The sequence below is a fragment of the Rutidosis leptorrhynchoides genome, chromosome 2 (assembly GCF_046630445.1).
Source record: "Rutidosis leptorrhynchoides isolate AG116_Rl617_1_P2 chromosome 2, CSIRO_AGI_Rlap_v1, whole genome shotgun sequence".
NCBI lineage: Eukaryota > Viridiplantae > Streptophyta > Magnoliopsida > Asterales > Asteraceae > Rutidosis > Rutidosis leptorrhynchoides.
In genome coordinates, this window is record NC_092334.1 from 630470871 (window position 1) to 630494824 (window position 23954).

Here is a 23954-nt window from a genome sequence, read left to right on the forward strand (position 1 = left end):
ATTCACGAACCATTAAATGAACATATATGAATATGTATGTATATGTGTATATGTTATAAATTGAAAATGTCAACAAAGTATTTAAACGTATAATGCTTTATATAAATGTATTTGTTTCAATATGATTATCGACGAAATAAAAAAAAAATATTAAATGATTGAATTATCAGAAACATTGAATTATGATTACAAGTCTCTGTTGAGAGGTCCACTATGATTTGAAAAAATCTATTCCTCTTAACGATATTCGGAATAATTTGTAAAGCTATTTATAAATAAAAATAAAAAGTGTCATTTACGAAAGTTAGACAAAAGCTAGTGGAGAATTGGTTTCCATAATATTCTATTAATCTATTTTCAAACGTACAAAAACGTTTTCAGTTTAAAAAGAACTTTATTATTAAAACGTATATAACTTTTATAAATATCTAGAATCACTTTTGACAACTCATTACTTAACCAATATAATAAATATAACGATATTTATATTTTATTTCATTAAATATATATAACAATTTAAATTAATATTATATATATTTATACGCGTATTATACATACATAGTTTTTATACTTTTACTATACTTTAAATTTACCTTTACTTTACTTTTACTTTACTTTAACTTTAATAATTCATACTTTAATAATTCACTTTAATAATTCATACTTTAATAATTCACTTTAATAATTCATACTTTAATAATTTATACTTTAATAATTTACTTTAATAATTCAAAAATCTATTATAAATAGAATTCAATAGGTTTCATTATTTCATAGAAACTTGAAAATATATTTCTCTAAACTCTCTCAATCGATTTACATATATATATATTTGCTCTGTATTATTTCAAGATATTATTAGTATACATAAAATATTACGACGGAGTGATGTCCGAGTGATTTCAAAATAGTTTTTTGAATGAGTCGAAGCTAAGGAAATTATGGGTTATAGCTATGGAGGTGATGGGTATGGTTCATAGGTATGCTCGTGAGGTCAATCTAGTGTTTATCATCTCCGTTGCGTCTACGTACTTTCCTGCAATATTGAATCTCAATATTGATACGTGAGCACTCATAACTTAACTTTTATATATCAATAGTGTATCCCTGACTAGTGCTCGAGTATATAGGATTATGCATGCTTGTACATTCGATATTGTCCTTAGATAGGTTTGTTGAATCCTGAATTAGATACATATGCTACTGAGATAGGGTATATGATATGCATGTCATTAGAAAGCTAGCGAAAAATTAAGAACTTTTCATTTAGATATCGAATGGTTTCGATGAACGGATTAGAAGTTATAGTCAACTGAATTTTAGTATTATTGTTAAAATGATTATTATTACTATCATCGTTATTATTTTAATAGAAATATCATTATTAATATTATGTTAGTATTATCATTCTATCATAATACCATTTTTAGTAAATATAAATATTGTTATTTTTTTATAGAATAATAATAATTATTATTACAAAATAATACAACTTTTACTTATTATTATTATGATCAATATTATTTTATCAAATAAATAGGGGATACAAAGATATTTTTCACCACGCGTAATATAATTACATTAATAATACTTACCACTATAGTTTTAATATATTAAGTGAACTTAATAAATTTTACTACTTAAGATATATAAAAGTATATTTTATCATATATATAAACGTTAATATAAATTTTTATTAATAAATGACTTTTATTATTATAAAATCTAATAAATATATTTAAATATATAAAATGACTATAGTTAAGTTATATAATAAACACGTATAAATTTTAGAAGTCATTTTGGGTCAAGTTGACTTTTGCATATTAGTCTCGAGCATTAGGATTGTGGTACACTATGACTTGACCAAAAATTGTTAGACAAATATTGACCAACATATAAATATATATAATTAATATAGGTTCGTGAATCCGAGGCCAACCTTGCACTTGTTAAATGACGTTATATGTATTTTTACTAGGAAATACAGTATGGTGAGTTTCATTTGCTCCCTTTTATATATATTTTTGGGACTGAGAATACATGCGCTGTTTTTATAAATGTTTTACGTAATAGGCACAAGTACTAAAACTAATTCTATGTGGGTTTAAACCAGAAATATACCCTTAGCTTGGTAACATTAAACTACTTGTCTATGTACGGTAGGCGCGAATCCTAAAGATAGATCTATTGGGCCTGACAAACCCCATCCTGACTATGGGATGCTTTAGTACTTCGAGGTTATTTTAAACACACCTGATCTGGTGTACTTCAGAGGGTAAAACATGAATGTTAAGGCTTGTTACCGGGTGCCTACAACTTATAGAATACTTTTATACACTTGCGAGTGTACATATATTTATAAACGGAAATCTTGTGGTCTATTAATATATTGAAATGATTGTTATGATAAACCTATGAACTCACCAACCTATTTGGTTGACACTTTAAAGCATGTTTATTCTCAGGTATTAAAGAAATCTTCCGCTGTGCATTAGCAAATTTTAAGGATATTACTTGGAGTCATTCATGACATATTTTGAAAGACGTTGCATTCGAGTCATTGAGTTCATCAAGATTATTATTATGTCAATTATAGTTGGATGTATTATGAAACGGTGTGCATGCCGTCAACTTTCGTTGTAAAGAAAGTTTGTCTTTTAAAAACGAATGCAATGTTTGTAAAATGTATCATATAGAGGTCAAATACCTCGCGATGTAATCAACTATTGTGAATCGTTTATAATGTATATGAACGGGTCCTTTCAGTTGGTATCAGAGCGTTGGTCTTAGTGAGCCAGGTCTTGCATGAGTGTGTCTAACTGATAGTTGTTAGGATGCATTAGTAAGTCTGGACTTCGACCGTGTCTGCATGTTTAAAGTTTTGCTTATCATTTCTTGTCGGAAATTACCTGCTTATCATTCATAGTCTAGACACGTTTTACTGCATTGATTGCATGAATAGTGTATAGACAAAATTCATATCTTAGCGTATCTGTTACTGTAAACTTTTCCTGACATCTTCCGAAAATTTCTCCGTGATTTATGGAATTTGGTATTATATATACATATGTAAATTATGTATTGAAGAATACCAAACTAAATTCTATAATCTAATTCATATCAAAAATCATCTCCCTAATTATACAAGATGGATCCCGTATTTAGTTCAAATTCCTTAAACTCTGACAGCTATTCCGATATGGATATTCACCTGAATTCCGAAGACAGTGTAACTGGAATGGATCAACCAATTAGCCATCATCTATTCTGAATGAATTGGGGATGGGTTCGTAGCTTACTTAATTATTGGAGACAAGAAGAAGGCGATCCCTTCCATCCACCACATTGCTCTCTTGGCGAAGAACCTGAAGCACTTACCGGCGAACCTGTTCGAGACACCATTTTCTCTCTCATTTCCAGAGTATCTCATCATGACCATATACTATCTCAAATTCTGGATCTTATTCATCCGTTCGTCCGAACCGCCAATCATCCCGGTGTAGTAGAAGAAGTCAACGAGCTTCGCGCTTGGGTAGTGGCTTTGGAGAATATGGTGCAAAGGTTACAAGCACCAGCAGCATCACCGACATCAACAGTACCACTGACAACAACACCAACAGTACCATTACGACCAACAACAACATCCGCATCGCAAACCTTAACTTCACAATCTGTTCTACGAGCATCAACGTCATACACACCGTAGTTACCAAGAAATACCAGCAACAATAACCGATGAAGTATTAACTCATTTCCCCTGAAGAAATTTTATGTATATTTAATATATATGAATTTTGAAATCAAAATAAATCTTTTCGTACTAAGCTATTACGTGTGAATCTTAACTGGTAGGTACTACTCAGTTAGTTCATATTACTAATATGCTATGATGTACATCCTTCATTAACGACTTAACCATCGTTAACTACAATCTCTGTTTCAACTCAATGAATTTCATTTCATAATAAACCAGGAGTATTATTCAATTACATAATTGATTTTACATTTTCATTTTCGATGTATTCGAAACTTTCCAGAAAACATCATCTGTGCCTTATAAGGTTCACAAAAATTCCACAAACACCAACATCCTTCACCGAAGAATATCAATAAGAATAAATAATGAAGTATTGATTTCATTAGTGAAAAACTCCGTAAAGATTATGTAATCTTTAATGTTTTAGAGATTAATCATTTCTAAGTCAAGCCAAAAATCAAATGAGCTTAATATGATATTAACTCATTAAATCTGTATTACATCTGAAGAAAATATACATACAGATATTTTCACAAAGACTGTAATGAAAATTCTTTGTACAAAGTATTAATTGTGAATTTTTTTTAACGGGTAGGTAATACCCGGGAAATATTTAAGTTTGCAATTAATATGTTACACTGTACATTCTTCAACTTTGATTCAAAAATTATTAACAATACTCACAACGATATACAATCATTTTCATAAAAATTCAATTACATATTCTGATATTGACGGATCAGAATCCAAGTCATAACTCTGAACCGGTAACATCATTCTTAGATCTCTACATCTTTCAAAGCTATACTTTGACTTCAAAACTGTGAAAGATCCTTTAGCGTTGTTTTTACCGAAAATAACCTTGCAATCCTTTTTTAAAGTATCCAGTTTTATCACACTTCCAACCAGTCAACTTCAACTTTTCAGATTAAGCCTTAATGTAACCTTGATATATACGTTTTGTTACTGGGGAACCTTTTATGTCCCACCACATTAGAAGTAAATTTACCAACAACTTCATTGATCTTTGACCTTTCGAAAAATCCTAATACTCATTGAAACCCTATCATTTACTCATTTGCATCGTGTAACGAGAATTGCCATACGAATTATCGGGAATTAGAAATCAGTATTTTGAAATCTTGCAGCACATCTACGCCAACAGTTATATGTGTACATATAACGTCTACCTCCTGGACTTACATACTTCGAATGTGAAGTTTCTGAAAAACACCCCAAACTACGAAACTAGTTCTCCGAAATTTGGAAAAAAATGTTGATGAAGCAGCAAAAACTGTAAACGAACTTAACAGTCAAAAGTTTGATGATAAAGAATAGTATGGTGGTAAAACTGAGAAAAATAGAAGGTTTGGAACTGGAAAACGGATTGAGCAAAGTATGAAGGAGGCTGTGGATAAATCACAAAGACTGAACCTGCCTTCAAAGAATCCAAATGATTCAGTGTCTGCTGAAATCCTTAGCGAATACCTTGCTTCCAAATCTAAACCCTTGCGGACAATATTCTTCATCATCCTCTGATATTAGAAATTCTAAGATATCATCGTATCTTTCATTATAAATATCCTCCATATTTCTGGAGATAATTTCATAATCATTCTTATCAGAAATCAATTTTCTCCTTGCGATATCTGTGTTACATCATAAAAGAAACTATTTTAGTTTCTAAAATCCGAAAAATTCGAAAAAAAGGGATGTTTTGAAGTAATGTTGGGAATTGAAGCATGAGTTAGTATAATATAATGACACTTGATCAACGTGATTATATTACAGTAAGTCATGCTGAGTTTCTAATGGGACATGCCGATTCACAGACCATGCCGTCATCATGTTCCATGTTACACGACTCTTGTATTCTATTTAATCTCTAAAAATATCAAGAATATATTTTCTTGATGATTCGGTCTTTTTAGGGTATTCTGGTAAATTAACAAATCAAGATCGTGCCATTACCATTTCCTTCTTAGAACATTAACTATGTTCATTCTGAAATTCATATCTGCGAATACTGGACCATTACAAATGTTGCTTAATCGCAAGAAGAAGAAACGAAAGGACAAAACTCCAAAATAGAAATTGGAGTATAAATCGCAGCAAATAGGAAAGAGCATTCACCGTAGATGACAATGATTATAGAAGACAGAAGCAGGGACATCAAAATATAAGGGAAGATATAAAACCCAACAACCATCCAGAAACTACAAACCGTGCATATCAATATGTACTGCCACGTAAAGGCACGGGAAAATTAATAACACTATAGCCCCAAGATAATAGTAGAAGTAAATAAAATCCTCCGGTGGTAGATGAAAAAGAAGAATGATAGATATGAAGGTTATAAGTATATCAAGGATCAGAATAGGATGGAGCATATTAACAAATACTATAAAGTATGAATTGAGGAGAAAGAATAGAAGGTGTGAGTTGTGGAAAAATAAGGAAAGGAGGGAGTGAATTTATAGTGAAATATTCGACAGAGGAATCAGAACAGATTGTTGCATTAATCAAAGAAGATTCTAATTTTCTAAATCGCCGAAAACACCAAATCTTATTATGAAGATTTTCTTTAAATCACATGAATTTTGAAAATTCAATCATAACTACGTCATCGGTTAAAACGATTTTACATTTACCTATTTCATTCTCTTGCGATAGCTTCACTTATACTCTTTGCATAATCAAATTGTTTTATCTATATTACTTAATGATGATAAAACTCCATTATCACCTCATATTCGTCATGAAAACATTTTTATTGTTATCCATGACGACCTCTATCAAATTTCGGGGACGAAATTTCTTTAACGGGTAGGTACTGTAATGACCCGGAAATTTCTGACTAAATTTAAACTTTATCTTTATATTATTCTGACACGATAAGCAATGTTTGTTAAGTTAAATCTCAAGGATTTTAAACTATGTTTATACATTCATTTAAACCTCGACCAAATTCCAATGATTCACGAACCATTAAATGAACATATATGAATATGTATGTATATGTGTATATGTTATAAATTGAAAATGTCAACAAAGTATTTAAACGTATAATGCTTTATATAAACGTATTTGTTTCAATATGATTATCGACGAAATAAAAAAAAATATATTAAATGATTGAATTATCAGAAACATTGAATTATGATTACAAGTCTCTGTTGAGAGGTCCACTATGATTTGAAAAAATCTATTCCTCTTAACGATATTCGGAATAATTTGTAAAGCTATTTATAAATAAAAATAAAAAGTGTCATTTACGAAAGTTAGACAAAAGCTAGTGGAGAATTGGTTTCCATAATATTCTATTAATCTATTTTCAAACGTACAAAAACGTTTTCAGTTTAAAAAGAACTTTATTATTAAAACGTATATAACTTTTATAAATATCTAGAATCACTTTTGACAACTCATTACTTAACCAGTATAATAAATATAACGATATTTATATTTTATTTCATTAAATATATATAACAATTTAAATTAATATTATATATATTTATACGCGTATTATACATACATAGTTTTTATACTTTTACTATACTTTAAATTTACCTTTACTTTACTTTTACTTTACTTTAACTTTAATAATTCATACTTTAATAATTCATACTTTAATAATTCATACTTTAATAATTCACTTTAATAATTCATACTTTAATAATTCACTTTAATAATTCATACTTTAATAATTTATACTTTAATAATTTACTTTAATAATTCAAAAATCTATTATAAATAGAATTCAATAGGTTTCATTATTTCATAGAAACTTGAAAATATATTTCTCTAAACTCTCTCAATCGATTTACATATATATATATTTGCTCTGTATTATTTCAAGATATTATTAGTATACATAAAATATTACGACGGAGTGATGTCCGAGTGATTTCAAAATAGTTTTTTGAATGAGTCGAAGCTAAGGAAATTATGGGTTATAGCTATGGAGGTGATGGGTATGGTTCATAGGTATGCTCGTGAGGTCAATCTAGTGTTTATCATCTCCGTTGCGTCTACGTACTTTCCTGCAATATTGAATCTCAATATTGATATGTGAGCACTCATAACTTAACTTTTATATATCAATAGTGTATCCCTGACTAGTGCTCGAGTATATAGGATTATGCATGCTTGTACATTCGATATTGTCCTTAGATAGGTTTGTTGAATCCTGAATTAGATACATATGCTACTGAGATAGGGTATATGATATGCATGTCATTGGAAATCTAGCGAAAAATTAAGAACTTTTCATTTAGATATCGAATGGTTTCGATGAACGAATTAGAAGTTATAGTCAACTGAATTTTAGTATTATTGTTAAAATGATTATTATTACTATCATCGTTATTATTTTAATAAAAATATCATTATTACTATTATGTTAGTATTATCATTCTATCATAATACCATTTTTAGTAAATATAAATATTGTTATTTTTTTATAGAATAATAATAATTATTATTACAAAATAATACAACTTTTACTTATTATTATTATGATCAATATTATTTTATCAAATAAATAGGGGATACAAAGATATTTTTCACCACGCGTAATATAATTACATTAATAATACTTACCACTATAGTTTTACGATATTAAGTGAACTTAATAAATTTTACTACTTAAGATATATAAAAGTATATTTTATCATATATATAAACGTTAATATAAATTTTTATTAATAAATGACTTTTATTATTATAAAATCTAATAAATATATTTAAATATATAAAACGACTATAGTTAAGTTATATAATAAACACGTATAAATTTTAGAAGTCATTTTGGGTCAAGTTGACTTTTGCATATTAGTCTCGAGCATTAGGATTGTGGTACACTATGACTTGACCAAAAATTGTTAGACAAATATTGACCAACATATAAATATATATAATTAATATAGGTTCGTGAATCCGAGGCCAACCTTGCACTTGTTAAATGACGTTATATGTATTTTTACTACGAAATACAGTATGGTGAGTTTCATTTGCTCCCTTTTATATATATTTTTGGGACTGAGAATACATGCGCTGTTTTTATAAATGTTTTACGTAATAGGCACAAGTACTAAAACTAATTCTATGTGGGTTTAAACCAGAAATATACCCTTAGCTTGGTAACATTAAACTACTTGTCTATGTACGGTAGGCGCGAATCCTAAAGATAGATCTATTGGGCCTGACAAACCCCATCCTGACTATGGGATGCTTTAGTACTTCGAGGTTATTTTAAACACACCTGATCTGGTGTACTTCAGAGGGTAAAACATGAATGTTAAGGCTTGTTACCGGGTGCCTACAACTTATAGAATACTTTTATACACTTGCGAGTGTACATATATTTATAAACGGAAATCTTGTGGTCTATTAATATATTGAAATGATTGTTATGATAAACCTATGAACTCACCAACCTATTTGGTTGACACTTTAAAGCATGTTTATTCTCAGGTATTAAAGAAATCTTCCGCTGTGCATTAGCAAATTTTAAGGATATTACTTGGAGTCATTCATGACATATTTTGAAAGACGTTGCATTCGAGTCATTGAGTTCATCAAGATTATTATTATGTCAATTATAGTTGGATGTATTATGAAATGGTGTGCATGCCGTCAACTTTCGTTGTAAAGAAAGTTTGTCTTTTAAAAACGAATGCAATGTTTGTAAAATGTATCATATAGAGGTCAAATACCTCGCGATGTAATCAACTATTGTGAATCGTTTATAATGTATATGAACGGGTCCTTTCACTAGTTCACTAGTTTGTGAGCCATTCTACATGCCTTTTATATGGAGTCAGGCTCGTGTGAACTTATATCTTCTTGGATTCTCTCCGGTAACTCTTTCACAAACGCGTCGATCTTCTCTTCCTCATCTTCGAACGCTCTCAGACACAATAGGCACAATTCTGTGAATCGTCTTTCGTACGAAGTAATATCGAATCCCTATGTTCGTAACCCTCTAAGTTCTGACTTGAGCTTATTGACCCCGGTTCTAGGACGGTACTTCTCATTCATCAAGTGCTTGAATGCTGACCACGGTAGCGCGTAAGCATCATCTTGTCTTTAACAACCCGTCCTAATCCACCTGGATGAAATCATCAACATTTGGTCCCATTGCGATGATCGACTCCAAGTAATGTCCTTAAATTGAGCAAATGTACTGCGGAAGACTTAATTCGTACCTGAGAATAAACATGCTTTAAAGTGTCAACCAAAAGGGTTGGTGAGTTCATAGGTTTATCATAACAATCATTTCAATATGTTAATAGACCACAAGATTTCATATTCATAAACATTTTAATAAAAATATTCTAAGTGGTTGAGCACTTGATAACCATACTTAACATTTAATCAACGTCGCATATTCCCTTTATTATGAAATCTCACTACACCGTACCAAGTGTAGTCACGAAACGAAGTACTGTGCAACCGTTGAATACTGGTCGTCCAGTCCGGTTGGGGTTGTCAGGCCCGACAGATCTATCAACAGGATTCGCGTTTACAATACCACATGTAAATAATAGTTACCAAGCTATTAGGGAAGATATGCAGGGTGGTACAACTCAACGTAGAATATATTTTAAGTACTTGTGTCTATTTCGTAAACATTTATAAAAGCAGTGCATGTATTCTCAGCCCAAAAATATATATTGCAAAAGCAATTAAAAAGGGAGCAAATGAAACTCACCATACTGTATTTTGTAGTAAAAGTACATATGACGGCATTTAACAAGTGTAGGGTTGACCTCGGATTCACGAACCTATATTTATATATATATATATATATATATATATATATATATATATATATATATATATATATATATATATATATATATATATATATATATATATATATATATATATATATTAACACATATAATGGTAATCGAACAAATTTATGTATTATTAGTGAACTAATTGCTATTTTAATTATGTGTTTCATTAATAACCTAATTAACTATATTTATTTTATATACTTTAGATAAATAATTAGCATTTATTATAAAAATATAATATAGTTTTGTTATATGTAATAAATATGGTTTTTATATAATTGATAGTTATTTGATAAAATAATATTGATAATCTTAATAAAAAAATATTGTTTTATTTTACAATAATAATAATAATGGTTATTAGGATAATAATATTGATACTAGTATTAATAATAGTAATAATAATATTAATGTCAAAATAATAATAATGATAGTGATAATATTAATTTTGATAAAAATGATAATTTTAATAATGATAAGAAAAATAATAAAAAAATACTTTTAATACTAATGATAATAAGTTTCAGTAATAACAACACTAATAATGATGATATTAATAAATAAAATTATATTAATGATACTAGTGGTCATATTAAGAATGTTAACATAATAATAATAATAATACTTTTATTAATATTAGTAATATAATAATACTAAGTGATAATAATAACTAGTTATGATAGTAATATTATTAATAACAATGTAAATAATAATTATAATTACTATAATCATAATAACAATAATAAGTGATAAATAATAATAATAATAATAATAATAATAATAATAATAATAATAATAATAATAATAATAATAATAATAATAATAATAATAATAATAATAATAATAATAATAATAATAATAATAATAATGATTTTTGGTAATCAAATATACCTTCCAGAGATTTCTAAAAAAAATGCCCCATACCGGGCTCGAACCCACAACCTCCCGTCTAACCCACAACTCTCCAAACCACTGGTCTGTCTAATACTTTCTGTTTTATTTCACGACATAAACATATATAATCCGTATTTATCTGTACCTCCTTCTTCTTCATTTAAATCAATCACAGAATCATTCTTGGCCCAACACAAATAAACACTTCGGCCCAACATATAATTTGTTAGCCCAACAGTCTGTTCGATCCAATCAGTATTTGTTTGGCCCAACATGATTAGAGATTCGGTGTCCAAATATGTCACGATACATCAGAGATCGAATAAAACAAATAGAGTTTCGGTTTCAACTAATATTTGTACCATTTGTCTGCCACTAATTGCAGTTTCTCAAGAATTGATAAAACAATACATTTAAATATCCAACACGTCTTCTTCTTACTTCCTTGTTATTGTTTTAGTCGAACAGTAATTGCAATAGCAGTTGGTTTAATGCGAACAAATAGCAGGTAGTTGGTTCGATGATGGTGGTTTTAGACGGTTTACAAAGTGATGGTGTGTTCGATCCTAGTTGCAACCGAAAGAGAATAGTGAACCATGGTGGCCGATGGTTTAAGAGAGAGAAAAGAAAGGAGAGAGAGAGTGATGATTGTGAGGGTGATGATTGTTGTGGGTTTGGTGATGGTGGTCATAAGTGGTGATTGATGATGGCGTTTGGTGGTGATAGAAGGTGTTCGGTGGTGGTCTGTGGTGCTCTGTGAGGGTGGCCATGATGATGATTTGCCTCGGTTGTTCATGTTGGGTTTTTGGTGGTCACTTGCGATGATTGAAACAAAAACGGTTAGTAGCATTTAAGTGGTTAAATACATAGTTTAATGATGATAAGGTGATGGCGATTGTTTCGAAGATGGAAGATAATAGGATTACAATGGTTAATAACCGAAAAAGAAAGTGGGGTTTATTGTGGTGTTGATGAACAAAATTATGTCGTGAAGGTGGTTGGGAGGTGGCGGTTCATAGCTGCACCAGGCTGCAGTTTGGGGTGATTGTTGGTTCGGTTATGATCAAACTGAAATGAAAAATATGCAGCAGTAGCTAGTAGGGATGGTCATGGTTTTCAAAAATAGTGGTTTAGGGTTTCGGTTTAATTCACTAATACAGAAGCAGCACGTTATACGATGGTTTACGGATAAGAGGGAAAAAGTTACAATAGTGGTGATGCTTGGGTATCGATGGCAGATGGGATGGTGGTTTGGTTAAGGTGATCGAATAAGGGATATATCTCTCTCTATTGTATTCATGTTGATGTGTGTATATATATTTATAATATAAAGATAGGGATCGTGATATAGCAAAACCAAAAATAGTATCAATCATATACAGTGATACATATTAATATCTATCAATCAATAATAGATTAGTATCTACAGTAACATGTTTAACACATTATGGATAAATTCAATATAAAACAATGATGCCACAGTGAAGCCATCGGCTTCTTGTCATAATCTAAAATCTATAGATATTTCAATTTACGGGCTGTTATAACGTGGTTCATTGCTAAACAGTATATCTAATGATCAAATACATTCATGAGTGCAAATGGTTTGTTGTAGTTGTGCAGAGAATAAAGAATCAAGTAGGATTTTGTCAATTGATAAATAGAACAAGTGGTGATATGATGAGAAATAGAAAGGGATACATGTAGAAAGGAAATATATATATATATTTTCAAATAATAATAATATCATATTTTATTTTACATAATAAATTCTAATAATTAAATCATGTAATATTTCAAATTATATTTCAAATTGTTATTATTATTCATATATTTAAATATATATGTATCTATTTACAATTAGTGGTTCGTGAATCGTCGAGAACAGTCGAAGGTCAATTGGATATATGAATCAGTTCAAAATTTTTGAGACTCAACCTAACAGATTTCTCTTATCGTTTCAAGAATATTAAATCGTATCGAGAGTTTGATAAAAAAAAATAGTCAAAATTTTTCGGGTCGTGACAGTACATACTCGTTAAAGAAATTTCGTCCTGAAATTTGATCGAGGTCGTCATGGCTAACAATAAAAATGTTTTCATGACGAGTATGAGTTGATAATTAGAGTATTATCATTATAGATTAATATACATAAAACGATTCAATCATGTGAAGCGTACGAGTGAAGCTATCACAAAAAAAATGAAAAGTTTCGTCTTAACTTCTGACGTAGTCATGGTGGATTTCCGGAATTCAAGGGATTTAAAGAAAATCTTCGAAATCTAAAAGATTTGATTCTTCGGCGAGTAAGGAAATTAAGATCTCTATAATTAAATGCGGTCATCTGCCTCGATTGCTCTGTCGGATGTTTTCATTATAAATTTACCTCCTCCGTTTCATTATTCTCACCATTCTAATACTTTCTTCCTTAATCCATACTTCTAAAGACTAAAAATGCTTTAATCCAGTACTGATCCTTGTTCTTATCCTCACTATCGCAACAATCATTCTCCTTTTCCATTTACCACCGGAGGAATCTGGTTTCTTCTACTTCGCCCTTGGGGTTATAATGTTTTTAATTCTCCCGTGTCTTTATGTTGCAATTAACATTGATATACACGGTTTGTAACTTATGTGTTGTTATCGGGCTTTATATTCTCCCTTATATTTTGAAACTCTATGCTTTGGTTTTCTCTTCCCAATTCTAAATCAAGCGAATAATGGTCCAAAATTCGTAGGTATAGAGTTTTGAATGATTATAATGTTCTAAGCAGGAAGGAACGTGATAGCACGATTTGATTTTTAAATTTATCAAAATTACTGAATATAGAACCATCAAGAATATATTCTTCTTGATATGTTCGAAGGTTATGTAGAATGAAAGAGTTATATAACATGACACATGATGATGGTATAATCTACTGTGAATCATCATCACATTTCACTAGAAACTCAGCATGACTTACTGTAATATAATCACGTTGGCCAAGTGTCATTATATTATACTAACTCATGCTTCAATTCCCAACACTTCTCCACAATTCATTCATAATTCATACTTAGATTTTACAGAAGTTTCCAATATAATGAAATACAGAAAACACAAAGAGTTAGATAATTTCGGACAAGAATATTTATGAAAATATCAAAGATATTTTATGATGATATTTTAGAATTTCTAAGTTCGAAGGTTGATAAAGAAAAAATGTTCCGCAAGATTTTAACATGACTTTGGAGCAAGATATTCTCTAAAGATTTTATCGGATACAGAATTACCTGGATTCTTTGAAGTCAAACTTATTCTTTGTGATTTGTCCACGGCTTCCTTCATAGTTTCGCATAATCCGCTTTTCGATACTAAATTTTCTATTGAGGGTTTCCAACATTCCATTCTTTATTATCAAACTTTTGACCGTTTAGACCATCTACGATTTTTTTTGTTTTCTCTTCCTTTAATGCTACGATATCTGAATCATCGGATATCAATCCGAGGTGATTTCAGGAGAATTGTGTTTTTAGATGATTAAACGCTGATGGTAATATGGTGGAATATGAAAGGTTCTCTGGTAACAATAAAGAGCACGCATATATATCAAAGTTATAATAAGATTGTTTCGAACGAAATGTCGATGTTGATTGTGTTGGAGCTGTGACAAAATTTGCTATTTTGAAAGGGATTACCAAGTTATTTTGGGTAATAATAACACTAAAGGAATTGGCACTGCTACAAGTTAAATGTTCACTCAGTTTCTGAGAGTTTTTCAGGTGCATATCTATGTGCATCAATCTCTTCTTCCGTAGATAGAGTGCGGTTGGTTCATCCTCTCGATTGAGGTGTTTTCAAGAATCATGATAGGTTTGAACGCTGATTGTAATTGTCGAGATACAAATGAGGTTTAAGATGAAATCAAGTGGCAATCTTGAAGAAATGTTTAGTTTCATATGTTATAATCAATATTTTAATTCATTTTAATTGTCCAATGTAATTAGTCCACAGTCGATAGTCCACAGTAACAGTCCAATAATTCATATATAGTTAATATATAATATGCGAATTAATTAATACGTGTCGTGACCCGTATACGTCTCAGACTCGATCACAACTCAAACTATATATATTATTATAGAATCAACCTCAACCCTGTATAGAGAACTCGATCATTACTGCATATAGAGTGTCTATGGTGATTCCAAATAATATATATAGATGCGTCGATATGATATGTCAAAACCTTATATACGTGTCCCAATATTTAAGTGCGAAAAATAAATAACAGAAATTAAATGACAATAAATAAAATTGCGAGAATTAAATTGCGATAAAATAAATTGCGATAATTAAAATGTAATAAGGAATTAACAGTTAGCTAGGAACAGTTAGCTTGGAACAATTAGCGTGGATTCTTAACAAAATTCCTCATAGTTACTTTGTTTGTTTCTAACAAATTTTATTTTGTCAAATGTTTTCTTCATTATGCCACTTGTTGGATTCTGATAAATCAAAATCCAAATATGAAATTGGATGAATATGGTTATTCTGTGGTGAACGGATATGTATATCTGTGGATGTAAATAGGATAGTGAATGACTATTGAATCAGATTCAAAGAATGTACAGTGTAACTTATTAATGTGAAATCTAAATATTTCTAGGGTATTACCTACCCGTTAAAATATTTTCACCATTAACAGTTTGTACAAAAGAATTTTTAATTACAATCTTTATGAAAATATACTTGCATATATATTTTTCTCAGATGTAATCATGGATTTAATGAGTCAATATGATATTAGACTCATTTGATTTACCATTAGGTTAAGAATATATAATCTCTAAAACATTAAAGATTATATAATCGCCATGTCGAACGAAGATAAATAATGTAGAATGATTCGTAGAACGATGATTATACTCGAGGTACAGAATGAGATGTTGAGCATGTAATGTTGAAACTTATGTTGTTGGTTGTACTGTTGATGCAGGTGATGTTGCTGAAGCTGGTAAGTTTTGCACCATATTCTCCAAATTGATTACTCGAGCGCGAAGTTCGTTGACTTCTTGTATTACTCCAGGATGATTGTCGGTCGAAACGAACGAATGAATAAGATCTAGGATTTGAGATAGTATATATTCGTGACGAGATACTCTGGAAATGGGGCTTAAAATGGTGTTTCGAATAGCTTCGCCGGTATGTGCTTCAGGTTCTTCGCCAAAAGGTGAATTCGGTTAGCGGAAGGGATCGCCTTCTGCGCGTCTCCATTGATTAAGTCGACTACGAACCCATCAGATGAATTATTTGATTCATTCTAGTGACACTGCTTTCGGAGCTTAGGTGAAACTCCAAATCGGAATAGCTGTCAGAATCTGAGGGATTCGAACTGGTTGAGGGATTCGTCTCGTAAGATCAGATGAAGGATTTTCGATAAGAATAGATTATAGGATGTAGATTAGTACCCTACAATACATAATTTACATATGCATATAAAATACTAAAATCCCATAAGTTACGGAGAAATCTACGGAATATGTCAGGCAAGGTTTACAGTAACAGATACGCTAAGATACGAATTTATCTATACACTATCTATGCAATAGAGGCAGTAAGATGTGTCTAGACTTTAAGGATGATAAACAAGAAATTTTCGACACAAAAAGATAAGCAAAACTTTTGACATGCTGACACGGTCGAAGTCCAGACTCACTAATGCATCTAAACAACTATCAGTTAGACACACTAATTCAAGACCTGGTTCGCTAAGACCACTGCTCTGATACCAACTTTAACAACCCGTCCTAATCCACCTGGACGAAATCATCAACATTTGGTCCCATTGCGATGATCGACTCCAAGTAATGTCCTTAAATTGAGCAAATGCACAGCGAAAGACTTAATTCGTACCTGAGAATAAACATGCTTTAAAGTGTCAACCAAAAGGGTTGGTGAGTTCATAGGTTTATCATAACAATCATTTCAATATGTTAATAGACCACAAGATTTCATATTCATAAACATTTTAATAAAAATATTCTAAGTGGTTGAGCACTTGATAACCATACTTAACATTTAATCAACGTCGCATATTCCCTTTATTATGAAATCTCACTACACCGTACCAAATGTAGTCACGAAACGAAGTACTGTGCAACCGTTGAATACTGGTCGTCCAGTCCGGTTGGGGTTGTCAGGCCCGATAGATCTATCAACAGGATTCGCGTTTACAATATCACATGTAAATAATAGTTACCAAGCAATTAGGGAAGATATGCAGGGTGGTACAACTCAACGTAGAATATATTTTAAGTACTTGTGTCTATTTCGTAAACATTTATAAAAGCAGCGTATGTATTCTCTGCCCAAAAATATATATTGCAAAAGCAATTAAAAAGGGAGCAAATGAAACTCACCATACTGTATTTTGTAGTAAAAGTACATATGACGGCATTTAACAAGTGTAGGGTTGACCTCGGATTCACGAACCTATATATATATATATATATATATATATATATATATATATATATATATATATATATATATATATATATATATATATATATATATATATATATATATATATATATATTAACACATATAATGGTAATCGAACAAATTTATGTATTATTAGTGAACTAATTGCTATTTTAATTATGTGTTTCATTAATAACCTAATTAACTATATTTATTTTATATACTTTAGATAAATAATTAGTATTTATTATAAAAATATAATATAGTTTTTTTATATGTAATAAATATGGTTTTTATATAATTGATAGTTATTTGATAAAATAATATTGATAATCTTAATAAAAAAATATTGTTTTATTTTACAATAATAATAATAATGGTTATTAGGATAATAATATTGATACTAGTATTAATAATAGTAATAATAATATTAATGTCAAAATAATAATAATGATAGTAATAATATTAATTTTGATAAAAATGATAATTTTAATAATGATAAGAAAAATAATAAAAAAAATACTTTTAATACTAATGATAATAAGTTTCAGTAATAACAACACTAATAATGATGATATTAATAAAAAAAATTATATTAATGATACTAGTGGTCATATTAATAATGTTAACATAATAATAATAATAATACTTTTATTAATATTAGTAATATAATAATACTAAGTGATAATAATAACTAGTTATGATAGTAATATTATTAATAACAATGTTAATAATAATTATAATTACTATAATCATAATAACAATAATAAGTGATAAATAATAATAATAATAATAATAATAATAATAATAATAATAATAATAATAATGATTTTTGGTAATCAAATATACCTTCCAGAGATTTCTAAAAAAAATGCCCCATACCGGGCTCGAACCCACAACCTCCCGCCTAACCCACAACTCTCCAAACCACTGGTCTGTCTAATACTTTCTGTTTTATTTCACGACATAAACATATATAATCCGTATTTATCTGTGCCTCCTTCTTCTTCATTTAAATCAATCACAGAATCATTCTCGGCCCAACACAAATAAACACTTCGGCCCAACATATAATTCGTTGGCCCAACAGTCTGTTCGATCCAATCAGTATTTGTTTGGCCCAACATGATTAGAGATTCGGTGTCCAAATATGTCACGATACATCAGAGATCGAATAAAACAAATAGAGTTTCGGTTTCAACTAATATTTGTACCATTTGTCTGCCACTAATTGCAGTTTCTCAAGAATTGATAAAACAATACATTTAAATATCCAACACGTCTTCTTCTTACTTCCTTGTTATTGTTTTAGTCGAACAGTAATTGCAATAGCAGTTGGTTTAACGCGAGCAAATAGCAGGTAGTTGGTTCGATGATGGTGGTTTTAGACAGTTTACAAAGTGATGGTGTGTTCGATCCTAGTTGCAACCGAAAGAGAATAGTGAACCATGGTGGCCGATGGTTTAAGAGAGAGAAAAGAAAGGAGAGAGAGAGTGATGATTGTGAGGGTGATGATTGTTGTGGGTTTGGTGATGGTGGTCATAAGTGGTGATTGATGATGGCGTTTGGTGGTGATAGAAGGTGTTTGGTGGTGGTCTGTGGTGCTCGGTGAGGGTGGCCATGATGATGATTTGCCTCGGTTGTTCATGTTGGGTTTTTGGTGGTCACTTGCGATGATTGAAACAAAAACGGTTAGTAGCATTTAAGTGGTTAAATACATAGTTTAATGATGATAAGGTGATGGCAATTGTTTCGAAGATGGAAGATAATAGGATTACAATGGTTAATAACCGAAAAAGAAAGTGGGGTTTGTTGTGGTGTTGATGAACAAAATTATGTCGTGAAGGTGGTTGGGAGGTGGCGGTTCATAGCTGCACCAGGCTGCAGTTTGGGGTGATTGTTGGTTCGGTTATGATCAAACTGAAATGAAAATATGCAGCAGTAGCTAGTAAGGATGGTCATGGTTTTCGAAAATAGTGGTTTAGGGTTTCGGTTTAATTCACTAATACAGAAGTAGCACGTTATACGGTGGTTTACGAATAAGAGGGAAAAAGTTACAATGGTGGTGATGCTTGGGTATCGATGGCAGATGGGATGGTGGTTTGGTTAAGGTGATCGAATAAGGGATATATCTCTCTCTATTGTATTCATGTTGATGTGTGTATATATATTTATAATATAAAGATAGGGATCGTGATATAGCAAAACCAAAAATAGTATCAATCATATACAGTGATACATATTAATATCTATCAATCAATAATAGATTAGTATCCACAGTAACATGTTTAACACATTATGGATAAATTCAATATAAAACAATGATGCCACAGTGAAGCCATCGGCTTCTTGTCATAATCTAAAATCTATAGATATTTCAATTTACGGGCTGTTATAACGTGGTTCATTGCTAAACAGTATATCTAATAATCAAATACATTCATGAGTGCAAATGGTTCGTTGTAGTTGTGCAGAGAATAAAGAATCAAGTAGGATTTTGTCAATTGATAAATAGAACAAGTGGTGATATGATGAGAAATAGAAAGGGGTACATGTAGAAAGGAAATATATATATATTTTCAAATAATAATAATATCATATTTTATTTTACATAATAAATTCTAATAATTAAATCATGTAATATTTCAAATTATATTTCAAATTGTTATTATTGTTCATATATTTAAATATATATGTATCTATTTACAATTAGTGGTTCGTGAATTGTCGAGAACAGTCGAAGGTCAATTGGATATATGAATCAGTTCAAAATTTTTGAGACTCAACCTAACAGATTTCTCTTATCGTTTCAAGAATATTAAATCGTATCGAGAGTTTGATAAAAAAAATAGTCAAAATTTTCCGGGTCGTGACATTGTCCCACTTGCTCTAGATAGGTATTCCACCATGTTAACGCAATACCTGTGAAGGTATGCGTAGCGTACTTCACTTTGTCTCCTTCAGCATACTTACTTATGGCAAACACCGATTCAACTTTCTCGGTCCACCGTTTCAATCCGATTAGTCGTTAGGTCCCATCAAATTCTAAAGGTTTGCGGGCAGTGAATTCCTTGTAGGAGCATCCTACACGATTTCTTGCGCCGTTAGCTGTATTGCTAGATTCAGAGTTATTGTTAGTATGTAGCGCGGCCTGTACTGTGGCTATGTTTGAAGCAAGAAAGGCACGAAATTCCTCTTCACTCATATTCAAGGTGTGTCGAGTAGTCGGTGCCATTTCCTTCAAAATAGTCAAATGAAACAAGTTAATCATACAGAATATTAAGAGTAGTCAATAGTATCTCGTAGCATAATATGAACTCATTTATAAAAGCTTTTTCTTCATATTAGCGTTTTATAAGTTTAAATTCGGGTACTACCTACCCGTTAAGTTCATACTTAGTAGCTAATATACAATTCAACTACTACAATTCCATATGAAAAACTGATTATAATAATATATCACATACAAATATTCTTCAAACTTACAACTTCGCTATATTACATATAACATGAAATATAGTACACTATGATACAGGACAGTTTTGAAGATAAATCTAGTTAATACGCAAGTTGTTCAGCAAAGGAAATAAAGACACGTAATTCATAAGTCCAGAAACAAGTCATGCATTCTGGTTTCACTAAGACGACTTCCCATCCTTGGTCTTGTGGAAAATAATCGTTATGACCATTGGCTAGGCAGCATGTTGTAATGTCGTCAAAAGGACGAGGGTTTCGTAATGTCCAACAGCCCCGTAATAATCTAAAAACCTTGTTTCTCACCCCAACTACTGAATCCGTCACTTGTGGGAAAGTTTTATTTAAAAGTTGCAATCCGATATTCTTTTTCTCACTTTGGTAAGAAGCGAACATCACTAACCCGTAAGCATAACATGCTTCTTTATGTTGCATGTTAGAAGCTCTTTCTAATTCACGAAATCCTATGTTGGGATATGTTGAGTCAAAATAGGTTCTTAACCCGTAGCATAAAATTGCATTTGGGTTCCCCGCATTTAACGCTTTAAAGAAAACACGGCGTAACTTAAAGTCTCCCCAATGTGATATACCCCACCTATCAAAGGAAAGCCTTTTATAAACTAAGACATTTCTGGAAAGTCTTTCAAATGTTTGACAAGTTAATTTCGCCATAACTAAATGTGCTGATGAATTCTGACCGACTCTAGACAAGATTTCCTCAATCATATCCTCTGGTAGGTCTTCTAAAATATTCGGTTGTCTACCCTTAACGTCCATTTTGTTTTTATACTGTAAAATAGACAAGGAATAGATTCGTAATAACAAACAATACAAGCAATTTTTACATAGAACATAAAAGTACAAGCACACTACAATACATTTATTACACAACATGCTCACACCCCTCTAATCTGAATCACTGGTTTCTTCTTCTTCGGACTTGGTTCTTTTTCCTAATCTTCTAGGGATATATGATGTTCCTCTAATACGAGTCGTCGTTTTCCACATTGGTTTAGAAAAACCTGGTGGTTTAGAGGTTCCCGGGTTATTGTCACGATATTGAAAATACGGGTGTTGACGGTACATATAAATTTCATCGGGGTCGGAATCAGATTTCTCTATTTTGATGCCTTTTCCCTTATTATTTTCTTTTGCCTTATTAAATTGGGTCGGGGTAATTTCTATAACATCATCGGAATCCTCATCAGGATCCGATTCATCGGAAAATTGGTAATTTTCCCAATATTTTGCTTCCTTAGCGGAAACACCCTTGACCATTATTAACTTTGGTCCATTGGTTGAGGATTTTCTTTTATTTGACCGGTTTTCTGTGGTTCCTACTATTCCCCCCTCCGGAACCTCTTCTTCTTCCGGTTCCTCTTCTTCTGGTTCCTCTTCTTCTGGTTCCTCGGGTACTTGTGAATCTTGCCAATATATATTCGACTCTTCGTTATTATTAGGTGAGTCAATGGGATTTGTGCTAGAGGTAGACATCTATCACACAATATCAAACATGTTAAGAGATTAACACATAATATTTACATGTTAATAATATATAGTTTCCAACAAAAATGTTAAGCAATCATTTTTAAAGAAAACACGGTCGAAGTCCAGACTCACTAATGCATCCTAACAAACTCGATAAGACACACTAATGCAAATTTTCTGGTTCTCTAAGACCAACGCTCGGATACCAACTGAAATGTCCCGTTCATATTGATTATAAACGTTCCATATTAATTGATTTCGTTGCGAGGTTTTGACCTCTATATGAGACGTTTTTCAAAGACTACATTCATTTTTAAAACAACCATAACCTTTATTTTATCAATAAAGGTTTTAAAAACATTATGTAGATTATCAAATAATGATAAATATACTGTTTACACACGACCATTACATAATGGTTTACAATAGAAATATATTACATCGACATATGTTTCTTGAATGCAGTTTTTACACAATATCATACAAACGTGGACTCCAAATCTTGTCCTTATTTTAGTATGCAACAGCGGAAGCTCTTAGTATTCACCTGAGAATAAACATGCTTTAAACGTCAACAAAAATGTTGGTGAGTTATAGACTTAACCTATATATATCAAATTGTAACAATAGACCACAATATTTCATATTTCAATACACATCCCATACATAGAGATAAAAATCATTCATATGGTGAACACCTGGTAACCGACATTAACAAGATGCATATATAAGAATATCCCCATCATTCCGGGACACCCTTCGGATATGATATAAATTTTGAAGTACTAAAGCATCCGGTACTTTGGATAGGGTTTGTTAGGCACAATAGATCTATCTTTAGGATTCGCGTCAATTAGGGTGTCAGTTCCCTAATTATTAGATTACCAGACTTAATAAAAAGGGGCATATTCGATTTTGATAATTCAACCATAGAATGTAGTTTCACGTACTTGTGTCTATTTTGTAAATCATTTATAAAACCTGCATGTATTCTCATCCCAAAAATATTAGATTTTAAAAGTGGGACTATAACTCACTTTCACAGATATTTCCTTCCTCAGAA